Source organism: Pseudophryne corroboree, chromosome 5 (assembly GCF_028390025.1).
Source record: "Pseudophryne corroboree isolate aPseCor3 chromosome 5, aPseCor3.hap2, whole genome shotgun sequence".
Classification (NCBI taxonomy): Eukaryota; Metazoa; Chordata; class Amphibia; order Anura; family Myobatrachidae; genus Pseudophryne; species Pseudophryne corroboree.
The window spans coordinates 557,733,642-557,754,022 of NC_086448.1; positions in this window are offsets into that span (position 1 = coordinate 557,733,642).

Consider the following 20,381-nt stretch of genomic DNA (forward strand, 5'->3'; position numbering starts at 1 on the left):
CTTTCACACCCTCTCTTTGCCTCCTTAAAATGACAACTGCCACTCTCAAAATGTTTAGCAACTAAATATTTATAGAATAAAGCAGCACTGAGTGAGTAATTAATTAAAAACTATATGCAATTAAACAAATACCACATGAACCTTTTATCATCAATATATAAATCAATTTAATTAAAAAATATAGGATATTGATAAAATTTCAGTTTAGGCTGATTCAAAGTTCAGTCACCAATTAATCATACAGCTAAATCCAGACTGCTAGGAGACACACTTGGACTTTGGACTGCTGTAAGGCTTATCCAGTGTAACCAGTTACTATCAGTGAAGTAAATAGCTGTATGATTAATTAATGATCAGAGATGAAATAATCCTGAATGGATGATTTCCAAAGATACTCAACAGGGCATTAGAACTATTTTTGTAAGTATTTTTCTTTATAAAATACTTTATATATTGTTGACAAAAGGTTCACAAGGTATTTTTTTTCTTAATTACATATATTAATTATATACAGTAAACACACAGTACTGCATTTTTCTTAAACTACTTATGGCAGAAGCTGGCTTGTATCCCTTATCAAAAATACCTTCATTAACCATAAACTCTAATAAATAATACTTGCTTAGTGAGTGGCTGCAAATAACTGTCACAGTTTGTCAGACCACCCAGCAGGTCACATGTTCCAGGTCACCCAGCAGGTGTTCAGGGAGAGTTCACCAACTTTCACATTTTCCAGAGCACAATATCAATGCATTGTAAATGGCAGGTAAATGCTTTGTCACATAAATCCAAAACAAAACAAAACAAAGCAACCAATTACAAGGCCAATATTTTTTCTGCAAATCAATGGACAAGACCTTTAATTTAGTATATGATGTGCCCTACCCAGACAACAGCATCTTAGAAATATGTCACTCATATTTCTGCTATTAAAATATAGATGAGGTTGCTAATATTGAATTCTACATATATTAGATAATAACGTACATATTGCTTTCCACATGTAGTGAATGTTTATATTTTGTGGTAGAGATAGTTTGATCATTGGCATATTGAGCCTAATGAGACTCCAGTTTGCATATTGAAAGCAATAGGTTGCTCACCCCTGATCTAAAAATGGCATATCTAGAGCATTGCTTATGGGTACTCTGCTATTTATTTGAATATCTTATGGGGACTCTACTATTTCTTTTACAAACATATGGGGGAACTAATATATATTGGACACCTCTTCCTGAACTTCTTTTCTGGATATCTCAAAGACCTAATGCTCTCAACAATTGCTTTCTGTCCTTCTAAATATCAGTATCCGGGGGTAATATGAGTTATAGTTGTTAACTAATCTTAAAACATTACTTCAGCGGGTATGTTAGAATCATCACAACTTAATCCGGGTTGAACACGATGGGCAATTTGCCTCTATTCAACCTCAATTATTATGTTACTATGTTACTATGTTAGTATCCACATCTACTCTATAACAATTTCAGTTTGCCTTTATTCCTTAAAAAGTCCTTTCTGCACTGCCTTTGCTTTTAGTACACCAACTTTTAACATTGTTTATTTTTAGTATTTCACCCACTCCATTTTTAGAATATTGTTGTGAACAGCACTACTGTACTGATCAATCTGCAACAAGCTACCCACTATCCATGACCTCTCATTTCTTACTTTCTAAACCTTCTCACTATCAACAATTTTTGGCTCGCCTCCTTAGACTCCACCTCCTCTGCTATTCTCTGCTATGGTGGCTTCTCACTCACTTATCAAGATGTTTGAGTGGGAGTCATCTATTTTCCTGAACTGCACCTGTCGAGTCATCCCACCTGAACCCTCCCTCACTTTCTCCACATTTGAGTTCCACCCTGTCTTCCTCTTCTATCCCATTCACCTCCATGTGGCAGTTATCTACCACCCCTCCAGCCACTCCTTCCCATTACTCAACAATTTTACTGCTTGACTTACCCATGTCCTCTCCTCTGACCTCATATTACTGATACAAATGAAAGCAAATTAGTAAATACAGCTTAATAATACAAAATAATTTGATCAGTGAAGTCCCCATTTTCCCTGCCCCAAAACTGCTGTTACTACAGTATGTATTATTTAGTTGAACCTCTGTTGCATGATGACATTTTCCTATGTATATAGATGTATTCAGCTCCATATGATATTGTACATTAATAGGTAATGCTGACTGAAAACACAGTCTACAGTATCTACACTAGCTAATCACTTTCTTAATGAGTGAATTATGTAAAGAGCATGTTATCCAAAATAATTTTAGTTAAAAAAAATAAAAAATATATTTTTGCTATCATTTTTGTAAAAAATTTTTTTTTTTCAAACTTAAGAACACTTGGTAACATTGGAAACATTGCAACCGTCGCAACTTTAATTTTAATAGCCCAAGCAGCCACCAGGTACTCAGGGGGGTGCTTTGAGAGTTTTATTTATGCTTCCCTGCATCTGCTATTACCTGCAGCCACTGGGTGGGGGGTCCTGCCATGCTGGCTGATCAGTAGTGATTGGCATCATGGCATACACTCAAGGAGAGTGCAGTGAGTCAGAGGGTCCCTCTGATAACTGTAGCTGGGGGAAGTTTCTCTTCCCTGCAGCTGAAAACACTGTTTATATAAATGGTCGCATCAGGGGCAACCAGGTCAGATAAAGCACTTGCTGGTGTGGTCGCATTTGATGTGACTATTTCAGGCAAGTTGGTAAATCAATCATTTGGGGATTTTTTTGTTAATACAGTATTATTACCTCATTAACATTAATTTCTAGTCATTTCCACTCAATTTTGGCCACCTTACAGCTCACAATATTATTCACTAATATTGGCTAAAGGCTGGCTGGGTAAACGAAGCAATAAAGCAGTCGCACAAACACACGGCATGTACAATATAGCTATTTAAAAATGTGTTGCATCCCCAATACTATCCAAAAATACAGCCAATTATGAAAAGTAAAGTGGTGCAGGATGTAATTGTCCTTGGACCATCCTACCTACTTTTATAATGGACATGCACAGTTTAACAAACAAAGCACTTCAGCAACAAGGATTGCAACTTTTGTGGCTGAAGTGTTTGGTTTGTTTTGGCCCCCACAAGCCAATTTTTTTTATAGTTGGATTACCTCCAATCACTAATGAGGAGGTTGGTGATGAGGGTGTCAATGGCATTATAATCTTGTAAAATAAATTTCATGAAGTCTCCACAAACTACATAAAATGTAGGAGTGCCTAAATGGTAATGTCATTACCTACAGGTATACTAACTTTGGCCTCACAAATAGAGCAGTTTCCTTCACAAATGTGAGGATTCGGGTAAAAATAATCCCACACCCAAGAGGAGGCTTTTTAGTTTTATGCCCAGGTATCACAATGGCTTTCATTTTATCACGGACAAGAACTGAAACCAAAGGGTGGCTAACTTAAACAAAGAACATCAACAACATCCTCATGCACATATATTCCCCTCACCCTGTACCACTTCCATACAAGCATACTCAGTTTCTATTATGTCCTCACCATCTTTACTTGTACTACTCCTCACATTTGCAGATATTGCAGAGATGGTGGAAGGAGGTGAAAGAGGCTTCTCTATGATGACAGAGTGACAAATGTCAGACTCACATATAGCTAATGTGAACACCTCTAGACTTTCCTCAGGTATGGGTGATGGTTCTGAACACAGTTTGTTCTACTGCCTTAGTGTTTTTTTTTTTTACGCCTCTTCTTACATCGTGATGAGAGGCAGAAGAAGATAGCTCACTGACTTTTTCAGATGCACAACTTATAAATAAAGACCACAGCCTGCCTTTCCTTGCCAATCAGTGTGGTGAATGGCATGTTAGCAATTGTATGTTTTTCTGAACAAAACGTTCCCTTCATAAGAGATTTTTTTTTATCACTTTAAAATATTGTTTTGATTTTATTTTAAATGCCTTGACTTAAACCCTCTATGCCCTTAGGCATCAACTTTAGTGGATGATGTTGTAGGACTAGAATAGCCTGACAGCAGCTGCAGTGCTAGTATTTGGTTGCTGCTCCTGCTCTTCTTTCAACTGATCATTATCCATATCAATAAACACACATAAGTAGTGCAAACATTAGAACAATATATATTTCTTTACTACTTTTGTGACAGCTCACACAGAGGGTTATCACAGCACTTATATGTCTGTGAACAAACACAGTGGAGTACAATATAGAGAAGAAGCGCTGCAAACAATAGAACAAGATATATTCTCTTGACCACTTTTTTTTGCAAATGACAGCTCACACTGTGGGGTATTACAGTGCTTAGATGTATGCAAACAAACACAGTGGGGTGCAATAAACAGAAGAAGTAAAGCAAATGTTTTTCGCAAATAACACTGCGGAGTCACACCGCTTATATTTGCAGTGGATGGATACAGCACAGCAGCAGTTATTGACTGGAGTGGCTGGATAGTGGACACAGCCCAACACAGCAGAAGCCACTGACTGGAGTGTATGGACACATACAATGGAGACAGCACAGCCCAGCAGCGAGCATGGCAACATAGACAGTGAGAAATAGCACAGAGCCGAGGCAATAAAATTTACACATACAGTATGAGTCAATCAAGGTAACTAAAAGTTAGCAATAAATCATTACAGCAGCATCCCTGATGGTATAGAGGCACAGCAGTCAGTCACATTATCTACAAAGCAGAGGGATAACAATTAAGTTTCCTAGAAAACTGCCAAGAACTTCAGTAGCATGCACAGAAATTGAGTGCTAGAGCCGATCAACAACCCAGCAAAGCTCTGATACAAAAAAAAAACATTTTAAAGGAGAAGAAACAGGGATAATCAGGGGCAGCTGTAGAGTTGAAAACAAACTGAGCATATTTTTTGACTTAGAATAAAATTAACAGTTTAAGAATTATACATTGATAATGCTGGGGGAATAGAAAATGTAAGGTCTATCCCTTCTTTTTAAGAGTGCAGACTCATGACAAGATGTTTTGAACTGATGTTTTTGTTTTTGCATCTGTTTTACAGCAATACACCTGCGGCCAAGGAATAACTCTTTGAATTATGGGTCCTCAAATGTGATGCACCTATGAAGGAGTTGTCCATTTTTTGCCTGCCCACTGATACTACAAATACAGCAAATTTCTGTCACCTTTTTATTTTACATGTATTATAGAGGGAAAGCCAGTCAAGGATCAGACAATATTGGAATGGATGTAATGATGGCCGAGTTCGGTGGCCGTGTGGGATGCTGGCCTAACTCTGGCTGTTTTTAAAAGGGCCAATCACTCACAAGACATGGTTTTGCCTTGTAAGTGATTGCCCCTTTTAAAAGATGTCCGAATTCGGCCAGCATCTCGCGTGGCCGCCGATCTCGGTCGTCATTACATCTGGCATTTTGTCCCCCAATTACAGTGGTATATTTAGGATGTATGTGACATTTCTAAGCAACTTTTTGCTTTAATTTAATTTTTAAAATCCACAAAGGTCTACCCATATTAAAGAGCTGAAATTGCAGAAAGTACTGCCTTGAGAAGCAAATCTATGTTCAGTGCCATAAAATCTGGCTAAGTGGGCAAAAACATTTCTGTGATCCCATAACAGTCGTAAAAAGCACTTTTTTTGTAGTATACCTCTTGGCTTTTGCAGTGTATCAAAACCTGCAATGTGTGAAGTACATACAGGTTTTTACAACCTACACATGGGGACTAATAACAGACATAAGATGATTTTAAGTAACCTTCAGTAATGACATTTGAGAAATTAGCCCCTTAAACATAATTGCTGTAATTAGGAAGAGTACTGTTAGCATAAGAATGGAGTTGATGTATTATTGCATTTTTAATATCACACTATAGATTCATATGCTGGCTTGTTTCCCAGCAATTTTTCATTGTAGATTATTCCACTGATTATAAGAAGAACATTAGGTTGTGCTTCAAGTATGTTAAACCTTACTTATAAGCTATTTAATTGCAGAAAAATTGCATTTTAATAGTAAGAAAACTATATAAATATAACAGCAAACCTATTTTTAATGAAGAAAAATAGTAAATACATTTCAAAAGATGTTGTGCTTTAATATCTTAGTGCTTCACCCAAATGATAACTTATAAACAGCATTAACCCTATATTATACCTGAAAGGCTCTAGAGTGGTGTAGTCGAGCATTGCTCAGCACAGATATACAGTATATGAGTCATGTTTACAAGTAATAGTTACAGATTCAGATAAAGCTAGGATTATTTTTCTTGCAAAAAAAAAAGATATTATGCATATTTTCCTTTTTATAAACTGTCCTTCCTAAATAAATATAAAGTTTTATGTTCATACTGTATTATTTTATACTGCTAAAAACAATCCTCTATGAATTATCATCAGTTTTGACTCCAAACCTCTCCTCTATGAAAGTGCTGGACCAGGGCAACTTTGCATCTTGTTCTGGCCACGCCCCCTGACCGATAAAGTCATGATGTCACGTCCAGAGGGCAGGGTAAGTGCAGCACTGGAGGCTGTACAGGCTGCAGGGTACATGTCTGGAGTGTCCAAAGGATGCTTTAGGCAGCACCGCAGCAGTGCTGTTACAGGCACCTTGCTAGCCAGAAACATAGGCTATGGGGCAGTGATGATGCTCTGTGTAGTGGTACCACTTGTACACCCCTGCTCTATGACACAACCTACATACTGCAGGTTTCACTGTTTTCAAAACTCCTAAGCATCACCCTTTTGTCAATGCAAGGTGCATCAGATGATAAAGTGCAATGAAACAATCAGGAATTTAAAATAAAAAGCATACACATTTATGGATAAAATAGCCATTTAATGGCTGCAGGTGTTGATTCTCTACCCTTTACAATATCTTATATTTTTCTGAGTGATTGAACTGGTTATTATAATTTGAACTGAAGGCAACTTGAATTTACCATTGGCTTTCAATCATTTTATGCTGGTCCAATATTATTATGCAAATTAAATTTAAACCAGAGAAGGAATTCAGAAAAAAATACAATCCATTACAGGATATCTACACCATAGAGTTCAATTTTCTTTTCTTGCTCTCTTTTATTCCTTTCTGGTGATTCTTTAAAGAAAGTTGACAGACATGCTGCGAATTTACATTTAAAATGATCAGATGTGTCACGTCCATCAGATAGGGAAGATGCTATGCAAGAAAGACAACCATGTCCTTAAGCTCATGTATTAAATCCCTCTTGTTACCATCCACATCTACTGAAGAATGCAAAGGCATATATTTAAGCCTCTGACAGAGCAAGATACAAAAAGAACACATTTTTGAGAGTTCATTAATATAGATTTCCATAAACTGATAACCTGCTATATTTCTGACTATTGGCGGCAAAATGTAATAAACATCTGAGCGGAATAAACATCAGTTCTCATTAATATTGCAAAGCTTAAAGTTACTTTTTCATAACCTCAAATTTAGATGCTTGTTATAATTTGAAAATATACTGTACAATTGCTTTTTTTATATTTAGAACATTGGGTTTACATTTGAGTATACATGATTTCTTTCAACAATAATGATGTCTTCTGTAACACATACAAATATTTCAGCATAAGCCTGAAAACTAGTAGCTTAATTGGGGCATAAATATTAGCATTGCACAAAGCTAAATATTATACAGTTTATCTTTTTGCCTACTGGCACATAAATCATTTGTGGCATTAAATGAAAATCAGACTTTAGAACACATTGTTCATGAAACATAGTTGATAACACCATAAATATTGAAAGAGTACAGTAAGTACATTGCCAGGAGGCATTTAAACTTGAAGTAAACAATTTTAATTTGTACTATTGACTTATGTGTTATTACCTCCTGCCGAGTGTAACTCTTGTATTTTATTACCTTGACTTAGAAATACGGCACAGGGGGTCTGTGATACATGGCTGGATGTTATACATGACTGGTCATTTAACTTAGATGTTTATACGCTTTGTACACAGTTTAGGACTTACAGGAAAGGTGAGGTCAGTATGTTTAGATGTCAAGCTTGACTTCAAGTCTATTATGCGGAATGGTTTATGGGAAAGGACTATGAAAGATTGGATTTTAATGTAAAATGTTGTGCGTATAAATTTATAATGGCTGTACAGATCCCAAAACACAGCTGCTCATGAGTTTAGTGTAAAATATTCCAGTTATAACTAAAAAATGAAAGCATCCACTTTATTCTTTACAATTTGGTAATGTAGTAAACATTGGTAAATGGTTAATTAACCACTTAACTGGCTAATATAGTTTCCAAAAATTTGACCAAAATTAAATGATCAAATTATGTAAAAAAAGGCTATTTAAACCCAATTCAGTATAATTTCATTAACAAATATGCAGATTTGTTTCTTTTTTTTAATAAAATCATACTAAAGAAGAGTTAAATATGTATTATTTACATACAGCTGTGTCTTCATACATATTTGATATACAACACTTTTATATCTGGGTGCGACTGTGTCTGTGTATCAAGCACAATGGAACTTGGCGTGTTCATAATCCACATCCACTACTTCATAGCATTTCATATTTGTGTGTGCAATTGACTCTCTCGATATTCATAAGAAGTGCTATGATGTAGCGTGCGTGTTTTTTTTTTTATATATCAAGGGGTCCATTTATCAACAAATGATAAAACTCATTATGAATGATAAAATTCAGTGCGTGTGATAAATGGTGCTCCAGCCACTTAGCTCCTAAGTGTCATGTTTCCAGCTCCTAACTGTCATGTGTTTGAATAATGACGGTTGGGAGCTGATTGACTGGATCATCGTTTATCAAATGTAATGAGTTTTATTATTCACAACAAGTTTTATCACTCATTGATAATGTGCCCTTAAGTTCCTTTGTGCTTCAGTCACACACAGATATACTGTATAATGTAATTTGGTAATTTTAAAAGTCAACAATATTAGGGACATTTAAAAACATTTTTTTTATAACATTTAAAAAACTTGCACTGCAGCTAGTTGACAGAAGACAAGCCGAAGCTACCCATATCCCCTTCTGAGCTTGGGCTGTGGGAAAACTATTCACCCCCAGCAACAGCAGTAGCCCTGGCACACAAGGATTTTTGGGGGATATCCTAGATAGTAGAGAAGTCAGCATTTTCAAATTGAATGCATAAGGACTAACTCCAAGCATTAATGAAGAGGTTGTTGATGAATGGTTTAGCAGTGGAGACTGCAAGTGCTGGTAGGGGATGGTATCAGGATCCCGGTGCTTGGGATGCAGCAGTCCTAATACCAAGAGCGGCATCCCAATGCTGAGGATTCTGATACCTAAGTGGTAACTTTACTAGCCCTAATCTAATCCCTAACCTACCTAACCCACCCTCCCCACAGCCTGACCATACCCCCCTCCCACAGCCTAACCCTAACACCCCCCACCCCCCAGTGGTGCCTAACCCTAACCCCCCTCTGGCAACCTAAACCATTCACTCCCTCCTCCACAGCCTAATCCTAACCCTCCCTCCCCGTAGCATAACTCTAACCTTCCCCCCTTACTGCCTTACTCTAACCCTCCTGCCGCTGTCTAAAGCTAACCTCTCTCACTCCCCCGGCTTACCAGTGGGAAATCCCAGCAGACATTCATTCAGGATCCCAGCGCTGGAATTTTGATCCATGTCGGGATCCCAGTGTCAATATTCCAAGCAGTGCTGTTTGGATCCCGTTGGTAGCAGACTGCATGCTGCTGGTAGCTGCTGCTGGGCTGCTTATTTATTTTTACAGAATACTCATAACATACCCTCAAAACCCTATTTGGACAAAGCATCTAAAACCTTAAGTCCTTAGTTGCCTGATAAGTTGTGTACAAAATACCGGTGCAGAGCACAGGTGTGGCTGGAGGACAGTCAGACAGTCCAAGTGAAGATGCAGAAGTCAGTCTGGAATTCTGATGCAGTCAGGAGGGATTGCTTATGGATACAGAGCCCAGTTAGGACTGCAGTCAAATTCAAGCAGGCCATGTGGCCAGGATTCTACCTGGAGGGAGACATCTAAACTTTGACTGTGAACAGTGCAGCTGTGACAGCAAGCCAAAGACCAGATTGGAGCCTGTGTATGTTACCTTCAAAGAAGCAGGACTGAGACTTTTGGTGAGAAGCTAGAACAGGCTTGGCCAGCCTGTGGCTCTCCAGCTGTTGCAAAACTACAAGTCCCATCATGCCTTGCCACAGTTTTGCTATTAGGGAATGCTAAAACTGTAGCAGGGCACGCTGGGATGTGTAGTTTTACAACATCTGGTGAGCCACAGGTTGGCCAGGCCTGAGCTAGAGGCTAAGTGAGGCCAGGCTAACTACTGTATACCTGTGAAAGTATATGTGCCTGTGTGCCGACCATGTAACAACTGGAATCCTACCATCTGTATTGTGACGACGGTCTTCTGACTGATGGTCACGCATACCCAACCTGCCCAGCCCATGTCAATCGGCCCTGGTACCTGCTCATTATGGGGATACAATTTAGCCTGTGCGATCATGGCTGCAGCATACTGCAGGCACACCTCTATTTGCCTTTCTGTGGATCAGTGGCATGTCTCCTTTGGGCTTGCCATAGCTAGAGCTCCTGCACTGCTTACAAGACCTGTGGTTGCCACTGATGAGGATCATCCTGCTGCAGCACACTCTGTCACTGCAGTGACACCTCAGTTGCGTGGTTGGTAGACATGGCCAGCTCCTGGGTCCTCTTTGGACTTACATGAATCTTCAGGCTCCACTGAAATGCCAGGACATGGCCATGACCTGAACACCAAGAACACTTATTGGGATGTGGCTAGATGCATTTGGCACCACAGCCCTGGCATGACTCTGATGCTTCACCGAGTACACTGATGCTTCTCCGATGCTTCACAGATGATCAGCCACATATAGGCATTGTTGCTGGGGCTGGAGCAGATTGGGGTCAATCTATTCTGAGTTGCCACCATGAGGGTTCCCATCAATCTTGTCCTTCCACAACCAAGGGGTAAGGCCTGTGGGACTTGGCAAAGAATGTGTTGTCTCAGTTTCTGCAAGCTGATGTGTCTCCTCTGGAGCAGTGGCAGGCCTGTTAGTAATGGTGATGGGTGCTTTGACACCAATGCTAGTGTCACAGGCAGTTTGGGGTTGGATGGCACTGCTAGTCATGGTTCAATTGCAATTGGCCCCTTTTTTTCTTTCAACTAGGCAATTCTGTAGCTTGCCTTTCACTGTGTCTTCTTCTTACAACTTGGGAGCTGCTTTACAGCCCACAGGTGGTTGTTCATCCGCTGTTACCTGTGTCTTTTCTCCCTCTTCATACTCTTCTTATTAATATTCTTGCAGCAGTTGTGATCTGGATGAAGTAGATAGTTTGGCTCTAATGTCTTTATCCTCTGCCCCTTAAGTCTCCGAGTTAGGGTTCCTCAGGTGTTATGGATGGGGAAATTAGTTCCTCCTCAACTAGTGGTGTTTTGCATCAGGCCAGGCATAGAAAATAATAAGAGCATAGCATTCACAGAGGCATTTACAGCATAGGAGAAGCTAGTCCTAGTGCTGCTGTCCACTTCACAACTGTTATGAGCTGTCGTCCATCTTTCCAGCAAGTCCCAGTCAGTGCTAAGTGACTGGGACATCACAGTATTTCCAAGCAACCAGGATGCCTTCTCTAATTAATATAGGTACCATGGCAAACTTATTGGATTGGTACCGACATTGGGAGGAGGCAGAGAAGTTGTGTTAAGGGTTTATCAAGGGGCTTTGGCTCCTGATAAACAGTGAAATACCAGTGGGTTCTCCAAGTAGCCTACCATCATCTGAGATACCCCATATTGTTAAGGACAAAGCATTACAGGAGGTCCAGCTCAGGTGATTCAATGGACCTTTTCCTGTTCCTCCTTTCCCTTATTTAGCATAATCACCCTTAGTTCCACAGACAATGCCTTAGAACTGGGAAGGTTTGTTGTATGCAGCACCTTTCTTTTCCATGTGGCAGGCCACTTAATGATACTATTGCAGAGTTACTTGCCAGAGTTTGCTATTAGTCTTTTGATGTGGATTTGGATATGGAGAAGTCTGATGATTCTGGGGCATTTTTGTGTAAGGTTAATGTAAAGTCTGCATTTTGCCTTTTCCCCTTACATACAGTATTTTTTGTTTTATAAACAGAACGGTGCTTACATTGATAGTACATGTCCATGGGTTGATAAGTCTGTATTTTAAATATGTGCATCTCTTCTGAACAGCAGCGGATCACTACCTGTGCTTAATGGAGCCTTATGCTCTTTCCACATGTTTTCATTTTAAATGACAATACTGTATTTCCTGCAGTTAGAACATTGGGCCTAATTCATACCTGATTGTACCAGCAAATTTGTTAGCAGATGGGCAAATATAACTAGAGATGTGTGTTTTGTGTTTTGGTTTTGGTTCTAATTCCATTTTTGTGTTTTGGTTTTGGTTTGGTTTTGCCAAAACCACCCTTTTGTGTTTTGGTTTTGGATTTGGATCTGGATGATTTTTGAAACCCCCCCCCATAAAAACCGCTAAAATCACAGACTTTGGGAGTAATTTTGCTCCTATAGTATTATGAACCTCAATTACAATAATTTCCACTCATTTCCAGTCAATTCTGAATGCCTCACACCTCACAATATTGTTTTTAGGCTTAAAAGTTGTACCGAGGTGGCTCTATGACTAAGCTAAGCGACACAAGTGTGCGGCACAAACACCTGGCCCATCTAGGAGTGGAACTGCAGTTACAGACAGGATGGCAGATTTAAAAAATAGGCCCCAAATGGCACATGATGCAAAGAAGAAAAAGAGGTGCAATGAGGTAGATGTATGACTAAGCTAAGCGACACAAGTGTGCGGCACAAACACCTGGCCCATCTAGGAGTTGGTTGTTGTTATAGGTTGTTGTTATAATTGTTATACTGCAGCAGTGGACATATAGCAGCAGCGTATATCATCACTGGAATTACTGATGACACAGGACACTACCACTTGTCTGATGCAGCACAACACGTTGTTGTTATAATTATTATACTGCAGCAGTGGACATATAGCAGCAGCATATATCGTCACTGGAATTACTGATGACACAGGACACTACCACTGGTCTGATGCAGCCCAACAGGTTGTTATAATTGTTATACTGCAGCAGTGGACATACTGTATAGCAGCAGCGTATATCGTCACTGGAATTACTGATGACACAGGACACTACCACTGGTCTGCGCAACACAGCACCACTTTACAGCTACACTGGATATATGGCAGCTGAGAACACCAACACTGTGGCTGGCTGGACTGATACAGCACAATACACTGACTACACTGGACTGGTCTGCACAACACAGCACCACTTTACAGCTACACTGGATATATATACATTTGAACAAATTTATTCATAAAATATGTTAAATCACAACCAGTTAAAAAGTGACATTAGTTAGAGCTAATAATATATTCAATTCAACAAAGAATCCACACTCGGCATATGATATATAATAGTCCCACAGTACTAGTGCACTAGTAGATGATGCAATAATCGGTATACGTTCTTTATTAGAACCAATGATCCATCAGTCTGGTGTGATTAATAGTGGCTGATAATTTGATATGCAATTTTTTTTAAAAATATAGCACTTTAGAAACAGTTCCAAAATGAATGTTTTCCTTTATTCTATATAGTAGTGGTATTCTTGCTATTGGATAAACCGGTTTGGTAAAGGTATCATACTGGAATTAAGTGAAGTAAAGTGCATGAGCTCCGTCTGTCACTCTCTCACTGTGACTAGTATCCGGAGCTGAATTGCTTACCGCTTCCACAGATGTCCCAGCGGTACTGACCATGAACCGGGCGCCGCTCTTTCTAGCGGCTCGACCTCCCGTTCTCCTGCCGGACCAGTATAATATCTCTTTCACTGCCGCCTCCAAAACGGATCGCTGGTGCTCCAGATGATTTGAGCACTGTAGATTCCGAATGAATCAAATGAAAGCCACGGTCCCCGTATGGCAAGCGGGACCAATGCAGGTGGCTATGGAGCTGGTCAATCAATTCCGGCAGAGATTGAGGGTATAGAATAAATAAACTCGTAGGACTGACGAGTGCCTGAATATTCAGGTAATAGGAATTATCCTATTAAGCCTCAGAGACAGCGATTTCAAAGACAGAGACCTGACAGTAGAGATACATGGAGGGATGAGAACCACAGAAATAGATATGAGGTTCTAAGGACCAAGGATTCGACTCCTCCGAGTAACACAGGTGTAAGAGAAGATCGTCCCATTAAGTCAAAGGTGAATTTTTTAGAGAGACGCCATCACTCACCGGGGGACCCACAGAACAACTCGTGGGAAAACCAAAGAGTGATGCTTACTCCAAAATGAAGAAGAGAGGAAGAGCTAGAGGCTGCAGGGGAGGAATCAAGAATACCTACAAAAAACGTAAGAAGGTTCTAAGTACCAAAAGTATATTTAATCTTTCTAAAAAAATCTTGACACCAGCTGAAATCTCTTTATTAAATAAGGGCTTAAAATTTGCCCCAGAAGAAAAACCGAACCTCTTTACGCTTTTTGTTGATCTAAACAGATTTGTACGTACTCTGAGTAGAAAGAGATATTTTATAAAAAAATCACTACATAAACAGAATATCAATGGGTCACCAATCTGCTTAGACAGACAAGATGATGCTTGTCTTGGGATTTTAGAATCACTTTTAGGTGAAAATGAGGAGATAGATAACACCAAAGAGGCCACTAGACCAAGAAAGGTATATGACATTAATGGAATAGATTCAAAGAAATTCAAAATACCATCTGAATTTTACCCTTTTCAGTATAGAGGTCCTTTTATTGAAGGCTTCTACACTACAACTATGAGGGAGTTCAGAGAGTTATGCACCAGACAGGATACTTTAGCCCTGAGAGATAATCTGTCAAGATCTGAGAGAATGGCCCTCAAAAGACTCATTAATGATAAAGAGATCATTATAAAACAAGCCGATAAAGGCGGAGGTTTAGTTATCCAGAATCTTGAGGATTACCTCTCTGAGGCTTATAGACAGCTTAATGACAATACCTTTTATAGAAAAATCTCAAGAGATCCCACAGGTATCTATCAGGATGAACTCAGGCCCTTATTGGAGATGGCATTAGACGAGGGAAACATCAATAAGGAAACATTTCTCTTTTTGATGGTTAAATACCCCATTATTTCCATCTATTACCACATGCCAAAGGTACATAAGTCAATAATTTCTCCTCCGGGGCATCCAATTATTTCAGGGGTGGGATCCCTGACATCAAATCTATCGGCTTTTGTAGATGCACATCTACAGAAATATGTTCAGGCTCTTCCTTCCTATATCAGGGACACTACACATTTCCTCCAAAAATTAGATGGTATATGTTGGAAGGATTCATATATATTACTAACATATGATGTAGAATCCCTTTATACCAATATAACACATGATTTGGGTCTTCTTGCAGTTAATCATTATTTATATCACGACACTGAGGTGGATATTTCTTTTCGCACTTTTATTTTATCAGCTATAAGGTTTATTTTGGAGCACAACTATTTTTCTTTTGATTCACAGTTTTATTTACAGGTCAAGGGCACTGCCATGGGGACCAGGTTCGCACCGAGTTTTGCCAACCTTTTTTTGGGTTGGTTTGAGGAGTCTAACATCTGGGGTGGTGATCTCGGTGCGGGCCTGGTCCTCTATGGAAGATACATAGATGATTTGTTTTTTATTTGGGATGAGGATGTTTCACCCTTTTCACATCTTACTGGCTGTTTAAACTCAAACACAATAGGTTTGAAATTTACCAACACTTCGAGCAAAGTATCTATTAATTATCTTGATATCACGGTTACTATTCAAGATAATGCTATTTTCACCTCCACATATATTAAAGATGTGGATTGTAACAATTTTTTACACTTTGCAAGTAGTCACTATAAACCATGGAGATTAAACATACCCAAAGGACAGTTTCAGCGGTTACGTAGAAACTGCTCTACAGAAGAGGCCTTTAACAAACAAGCAGAAGTTATGTATACTGCATTTATGAAACAGGGATATCCTAAACATATTTTAGATATGGCCCTTACAGAGACTAAACTGAAATCAAGAGCCACACTGATTCATTCAGTAGTCAGTAAGTATAGACAAGAAGGGAGTGACAAGTCACTGTCCTTTATTACACAATATATTACAGCTGCAAGGGATATTAAAAAGATAATTACAAAAAATTCTGCCATTCTGAAATCAGACAAATTGCTAGAAACAACATTAACTGGAAGGAATTTGGTTATATTCAGAAAAGCTAATTCTTTAAAGCAGAAATTAGCACCTAGTCTATTCAAAAGAGGACCGAAAGAAGTTACAGGAAGTACTTTGAGACTTCCTCTGAAACCGAATGGGTTTTTTAAGTGTGGTAAGGATAGATGTGTAACCTGCCTCTTTGCAGATAATAAATGTACTAAGATCAAGTCCCATAGTAGATCAGATGAATTCGAGATCAGGGGTTTTATGAATTGCAGGACTAATTATGTGATATATGTTATCCAATGTAGGTGCGGCATACAATATGTAGGCCGCACAATCCGTCCCCTGCATGAAAGGTTCATGGAACATAAGAGGAATATTACAAAGAACATTAAGACCCATAGCCTGTCAAGTCATGTCTCTGGATGTCAGAAAGGTAACCTAAGTGGTTTGACCATTAGAGCGGTCGAACACATCGGAGCCACAGTGAGAGGAGGAGATAGGTACAGAAGACTCTGCATGCGCGAAGCCTTCTGGATATTTCAGTTACATACCCTGAGCCCACATGGTCTTAATGACACTGTGGAGCTCAATACTGTCTAGCTGTTATCAAAGGTTTTAGCCATTAAAAGTACTGGGAAATTCTGATATTAGTTAGGTTTTGTCAATTTATTGTCAATTTATTGTTTTTGCAATGGTGTCTGTTGGTCTGAGTGGGCTGTGGGGCGTCCGCCCCTCAGGGCAGATTGAGTTTAAATATATCTCTCTGCCCCCGTGGGGTACATGCTCATCAGCCCACCGGACCAATCAGTACCAACCACTTATTATTGCAATATTCTAATATTATTTCAATATATTATACTAGTGTATTATATTATTTATTATATTATGTTAATTTATTAATTCACTAATATATTTTGTTAAGTACTATGAAGACCTCAGTTAAAGATCTATACTTCTGTTTATTTTATTTTATTTATTATTATATTATTATATTTATTAATTTGTTTGTGGAGATTGAATTTCTTCTTGTGTCCCTGCTTTGGAGTATTATTTGAATAGGATTTCAGTGAATAAGATACAGATCTATATGTTGTCCCCTGATTTGATTTTATATATTAATTTGGAGTTTAACCTTTGTAGGTGCACATGTGGTGCGCTATAAAATACATACGTATGTGTGTCTATATATATATATATATATATATATATATATATGTATTATGTGTATGTATGGTCCACACATTCATGTATTAATTATTCTGCTGTTCCTTTTTCGCTGTGAACACATATGGATATGAAGCTAATTAATGAATTTACTTTAAGCTAAATCTGATGTAGCCACAAAGTATAGTTGATGGAGTTGTTAAAAGTTTAAAATCAAAAATTAAGAATGAAAGACAACCAAGTAATAGATTTGCAGAGAACAAATGTTTTTCTATTTTTTTTTTTTTTTTATATATTTGTTTTATGTTTCTTAATTGATATATTATTAGGTAGATTTCTGGTGATTTTATACACACATACTCCTGAGAATGAATGTGACAGGAGCTCTACAGGTGCTTATACTAATGATTTAATTGGTTTCCCTTTAAATATGGAGACCTAGGAGAGCACAATTACTTCAACCCTCTGAGGAAACGACCAGCGTTGTCGGTCGAGAAACGTGTCAGGGCTCAAAGGATCCAGGCACTCGTCAGTCCTACGAGTTTATTTATTCTATACCCTCAATCTCTGCCGGAATTGATTGACCAGCTCCATAGCCACCTGCATTGGTCCCGCTTGCCATACGGGGACCGTGGCTTTCATTTGATTCATTCGGAATCTACAGTGCTCAAATCATCTGGAGCACCAGCGATCCGTTTTGGAGGCGGCAGTGAAAGAGATATCCTGCCATACTGGTCCGGCAGGAGAACGGGAGGTCGAGCCGCTAGAAAGAGCGGCGCCCGGTTCATGGTCAGTACCGCTGGGACATCTGTGGAAGCGGTAAGCAATTCAGCTCCGGATACTAGTCACAGTGAGAGAATGACAGACGGAGCTCATGCACTTTACTTCACTTAATTCCAGTATGATACCTTTACCAAACCGGTTTATCCAATAGCAAGAATACCACTACTATATAGAATAAAGGAAAACATTAATTTTGGAACTGTTTCTAAAGTGCTATATTTTTAAAAAAATTTGCATATCAAATTATCAGCCACTATTAATCACACCAGACTGATGGATCATTGGTTCTAATAAAGAACGTATACCGATTATTGCATCATCTACTAGTGCACTAGTACTGTGGGACTATTATATATCATATGCCGAGTGTGGATTCTTTGTTGAATTGAATATATTATTAGCTCTAACTAATGTCACTTTTTAACTGGTTGTGATTTAACATATTTTATGAATAAATTTGTTCAAATGTATATGTAGTCTGCTTGCGCTCTCTCTTTTTCTTTTTTCTTCCAATTGTTTAGGGTGTGCTAATACCCTTTTCCCTTGAGAGCAGCAGGCAGCATTTTCAACTTAGGCTCAGTAGGGCGCTTTTTCTTTGTTTTTTCTTACACTGGATATATGGCAGCAGAGAACACCAATACTGTGACTGCCTGGACTGATGCAGCACAATACACTGATTACACTGGACTGGACAGCACAACACAGCACCACTTTATACAGCTACACTGGATATATGGCAGGAGAAGACACCAACACTGTGACTGGCTGGACTGATGCAGCTCAATACACTGACTACACTGGACTGGACTGAGCAGCACAACACAGCACAAGACTCGCCACCCCACTTTCCCACCCCCACACAGACACTGAACACTGAGGACACGTCCTCTAAATACACTCTCTGAGACTGGAGTGAAAATGGACGCTACACTGGATATATGGCAGCAGAGAACACCAATACTGTGACTGCCTGGACTGATGCAGCACAATACACTGAGTGACTACACTGGACTGGACTGAGCAGCACAACACTTGCCACCCCACTTTCCCGCCCCAACACACAGACACTGAACACTGAGGACACGTCCTCTCTATACACTCTCCGAGACTGGAGTGAAAATAGCGGGGACGCGTGGCTCCTTATATGGAATCCAAATCCCGCGAGAATCTGACTGCGGGATGATGACGTTTTACCGCGTTCGGGTTTCGGAGTCAGATGGGAAAATCCGAGCCTGACTCGGATCCGGGCTCGAGACGTGAAGTTCGGTAGGGTTCGGTTCTCTGAGAACAAAACCCACTCATCTCTAGATATAACATGTGCCGAGAGAGTTAGATTTGGGTGGGGTGTGTTCAAACTGAATTCTAAATTGCAGTGTAAAAAAAAAAGCAGCCAGTATTTACCCTGCACAGAAACAATATAACCCACCCAAATATAACTTTCTCTGCATATGTAATATCTGCCCCCCCCCCCTGCAGTGCACATGGTTTTGCCCATCTGCTAACAAAATTGCTGCTACGATCAGTTCTGAGTTACCCCCATTATTCCTTAATTGGATGTTTCAGCTACTTGATGTTTTGGCTGCTAGATTCTCTAATATTAGTCATAACAGGGAACTATGGTTGAAAAGTGCATCACTTTCTTCACTAATGTTATGTCCACAATTTATTTTGGCACTCCTCCCCCAACTGTCCTATGATTTCTTCTGTCACACAGTATTTCCTGACCCTCCTCCTCACCTTCTGCCTCCCTCTCCTACTCACCACTATCTATTCTCTCACCATCCATAGTAGCACAAAAAACACAAAACAAACATAGGTTGGCAAATACAAACACAGCAAAAAAAAACAACCTAAAACCAACTTCTCCAACCACCCTCCAGCCAGCTGTCTCCATATTTCAGAGTAATTAGGTGGTTTGGGGCATTTTAGATGTCAGACTAGCATGTGTTATGGTAACACTAGTAGAAAAGCACCAGTGTCTGGCTGTTTTTGTTTGGTTTATATTAATGTTTTGTTGTTTTCTGCATTTTCAACTTTAAAAACAGAGGGGGATCGATGGTGGATTTCACATTACAAAACAGATGGTTAGTAAATGCTATATATTGAAACTAAAGCCATTGGTGTGCTTTTACCATCAACACTGCCACATACAGTAATAAGTTTAACCC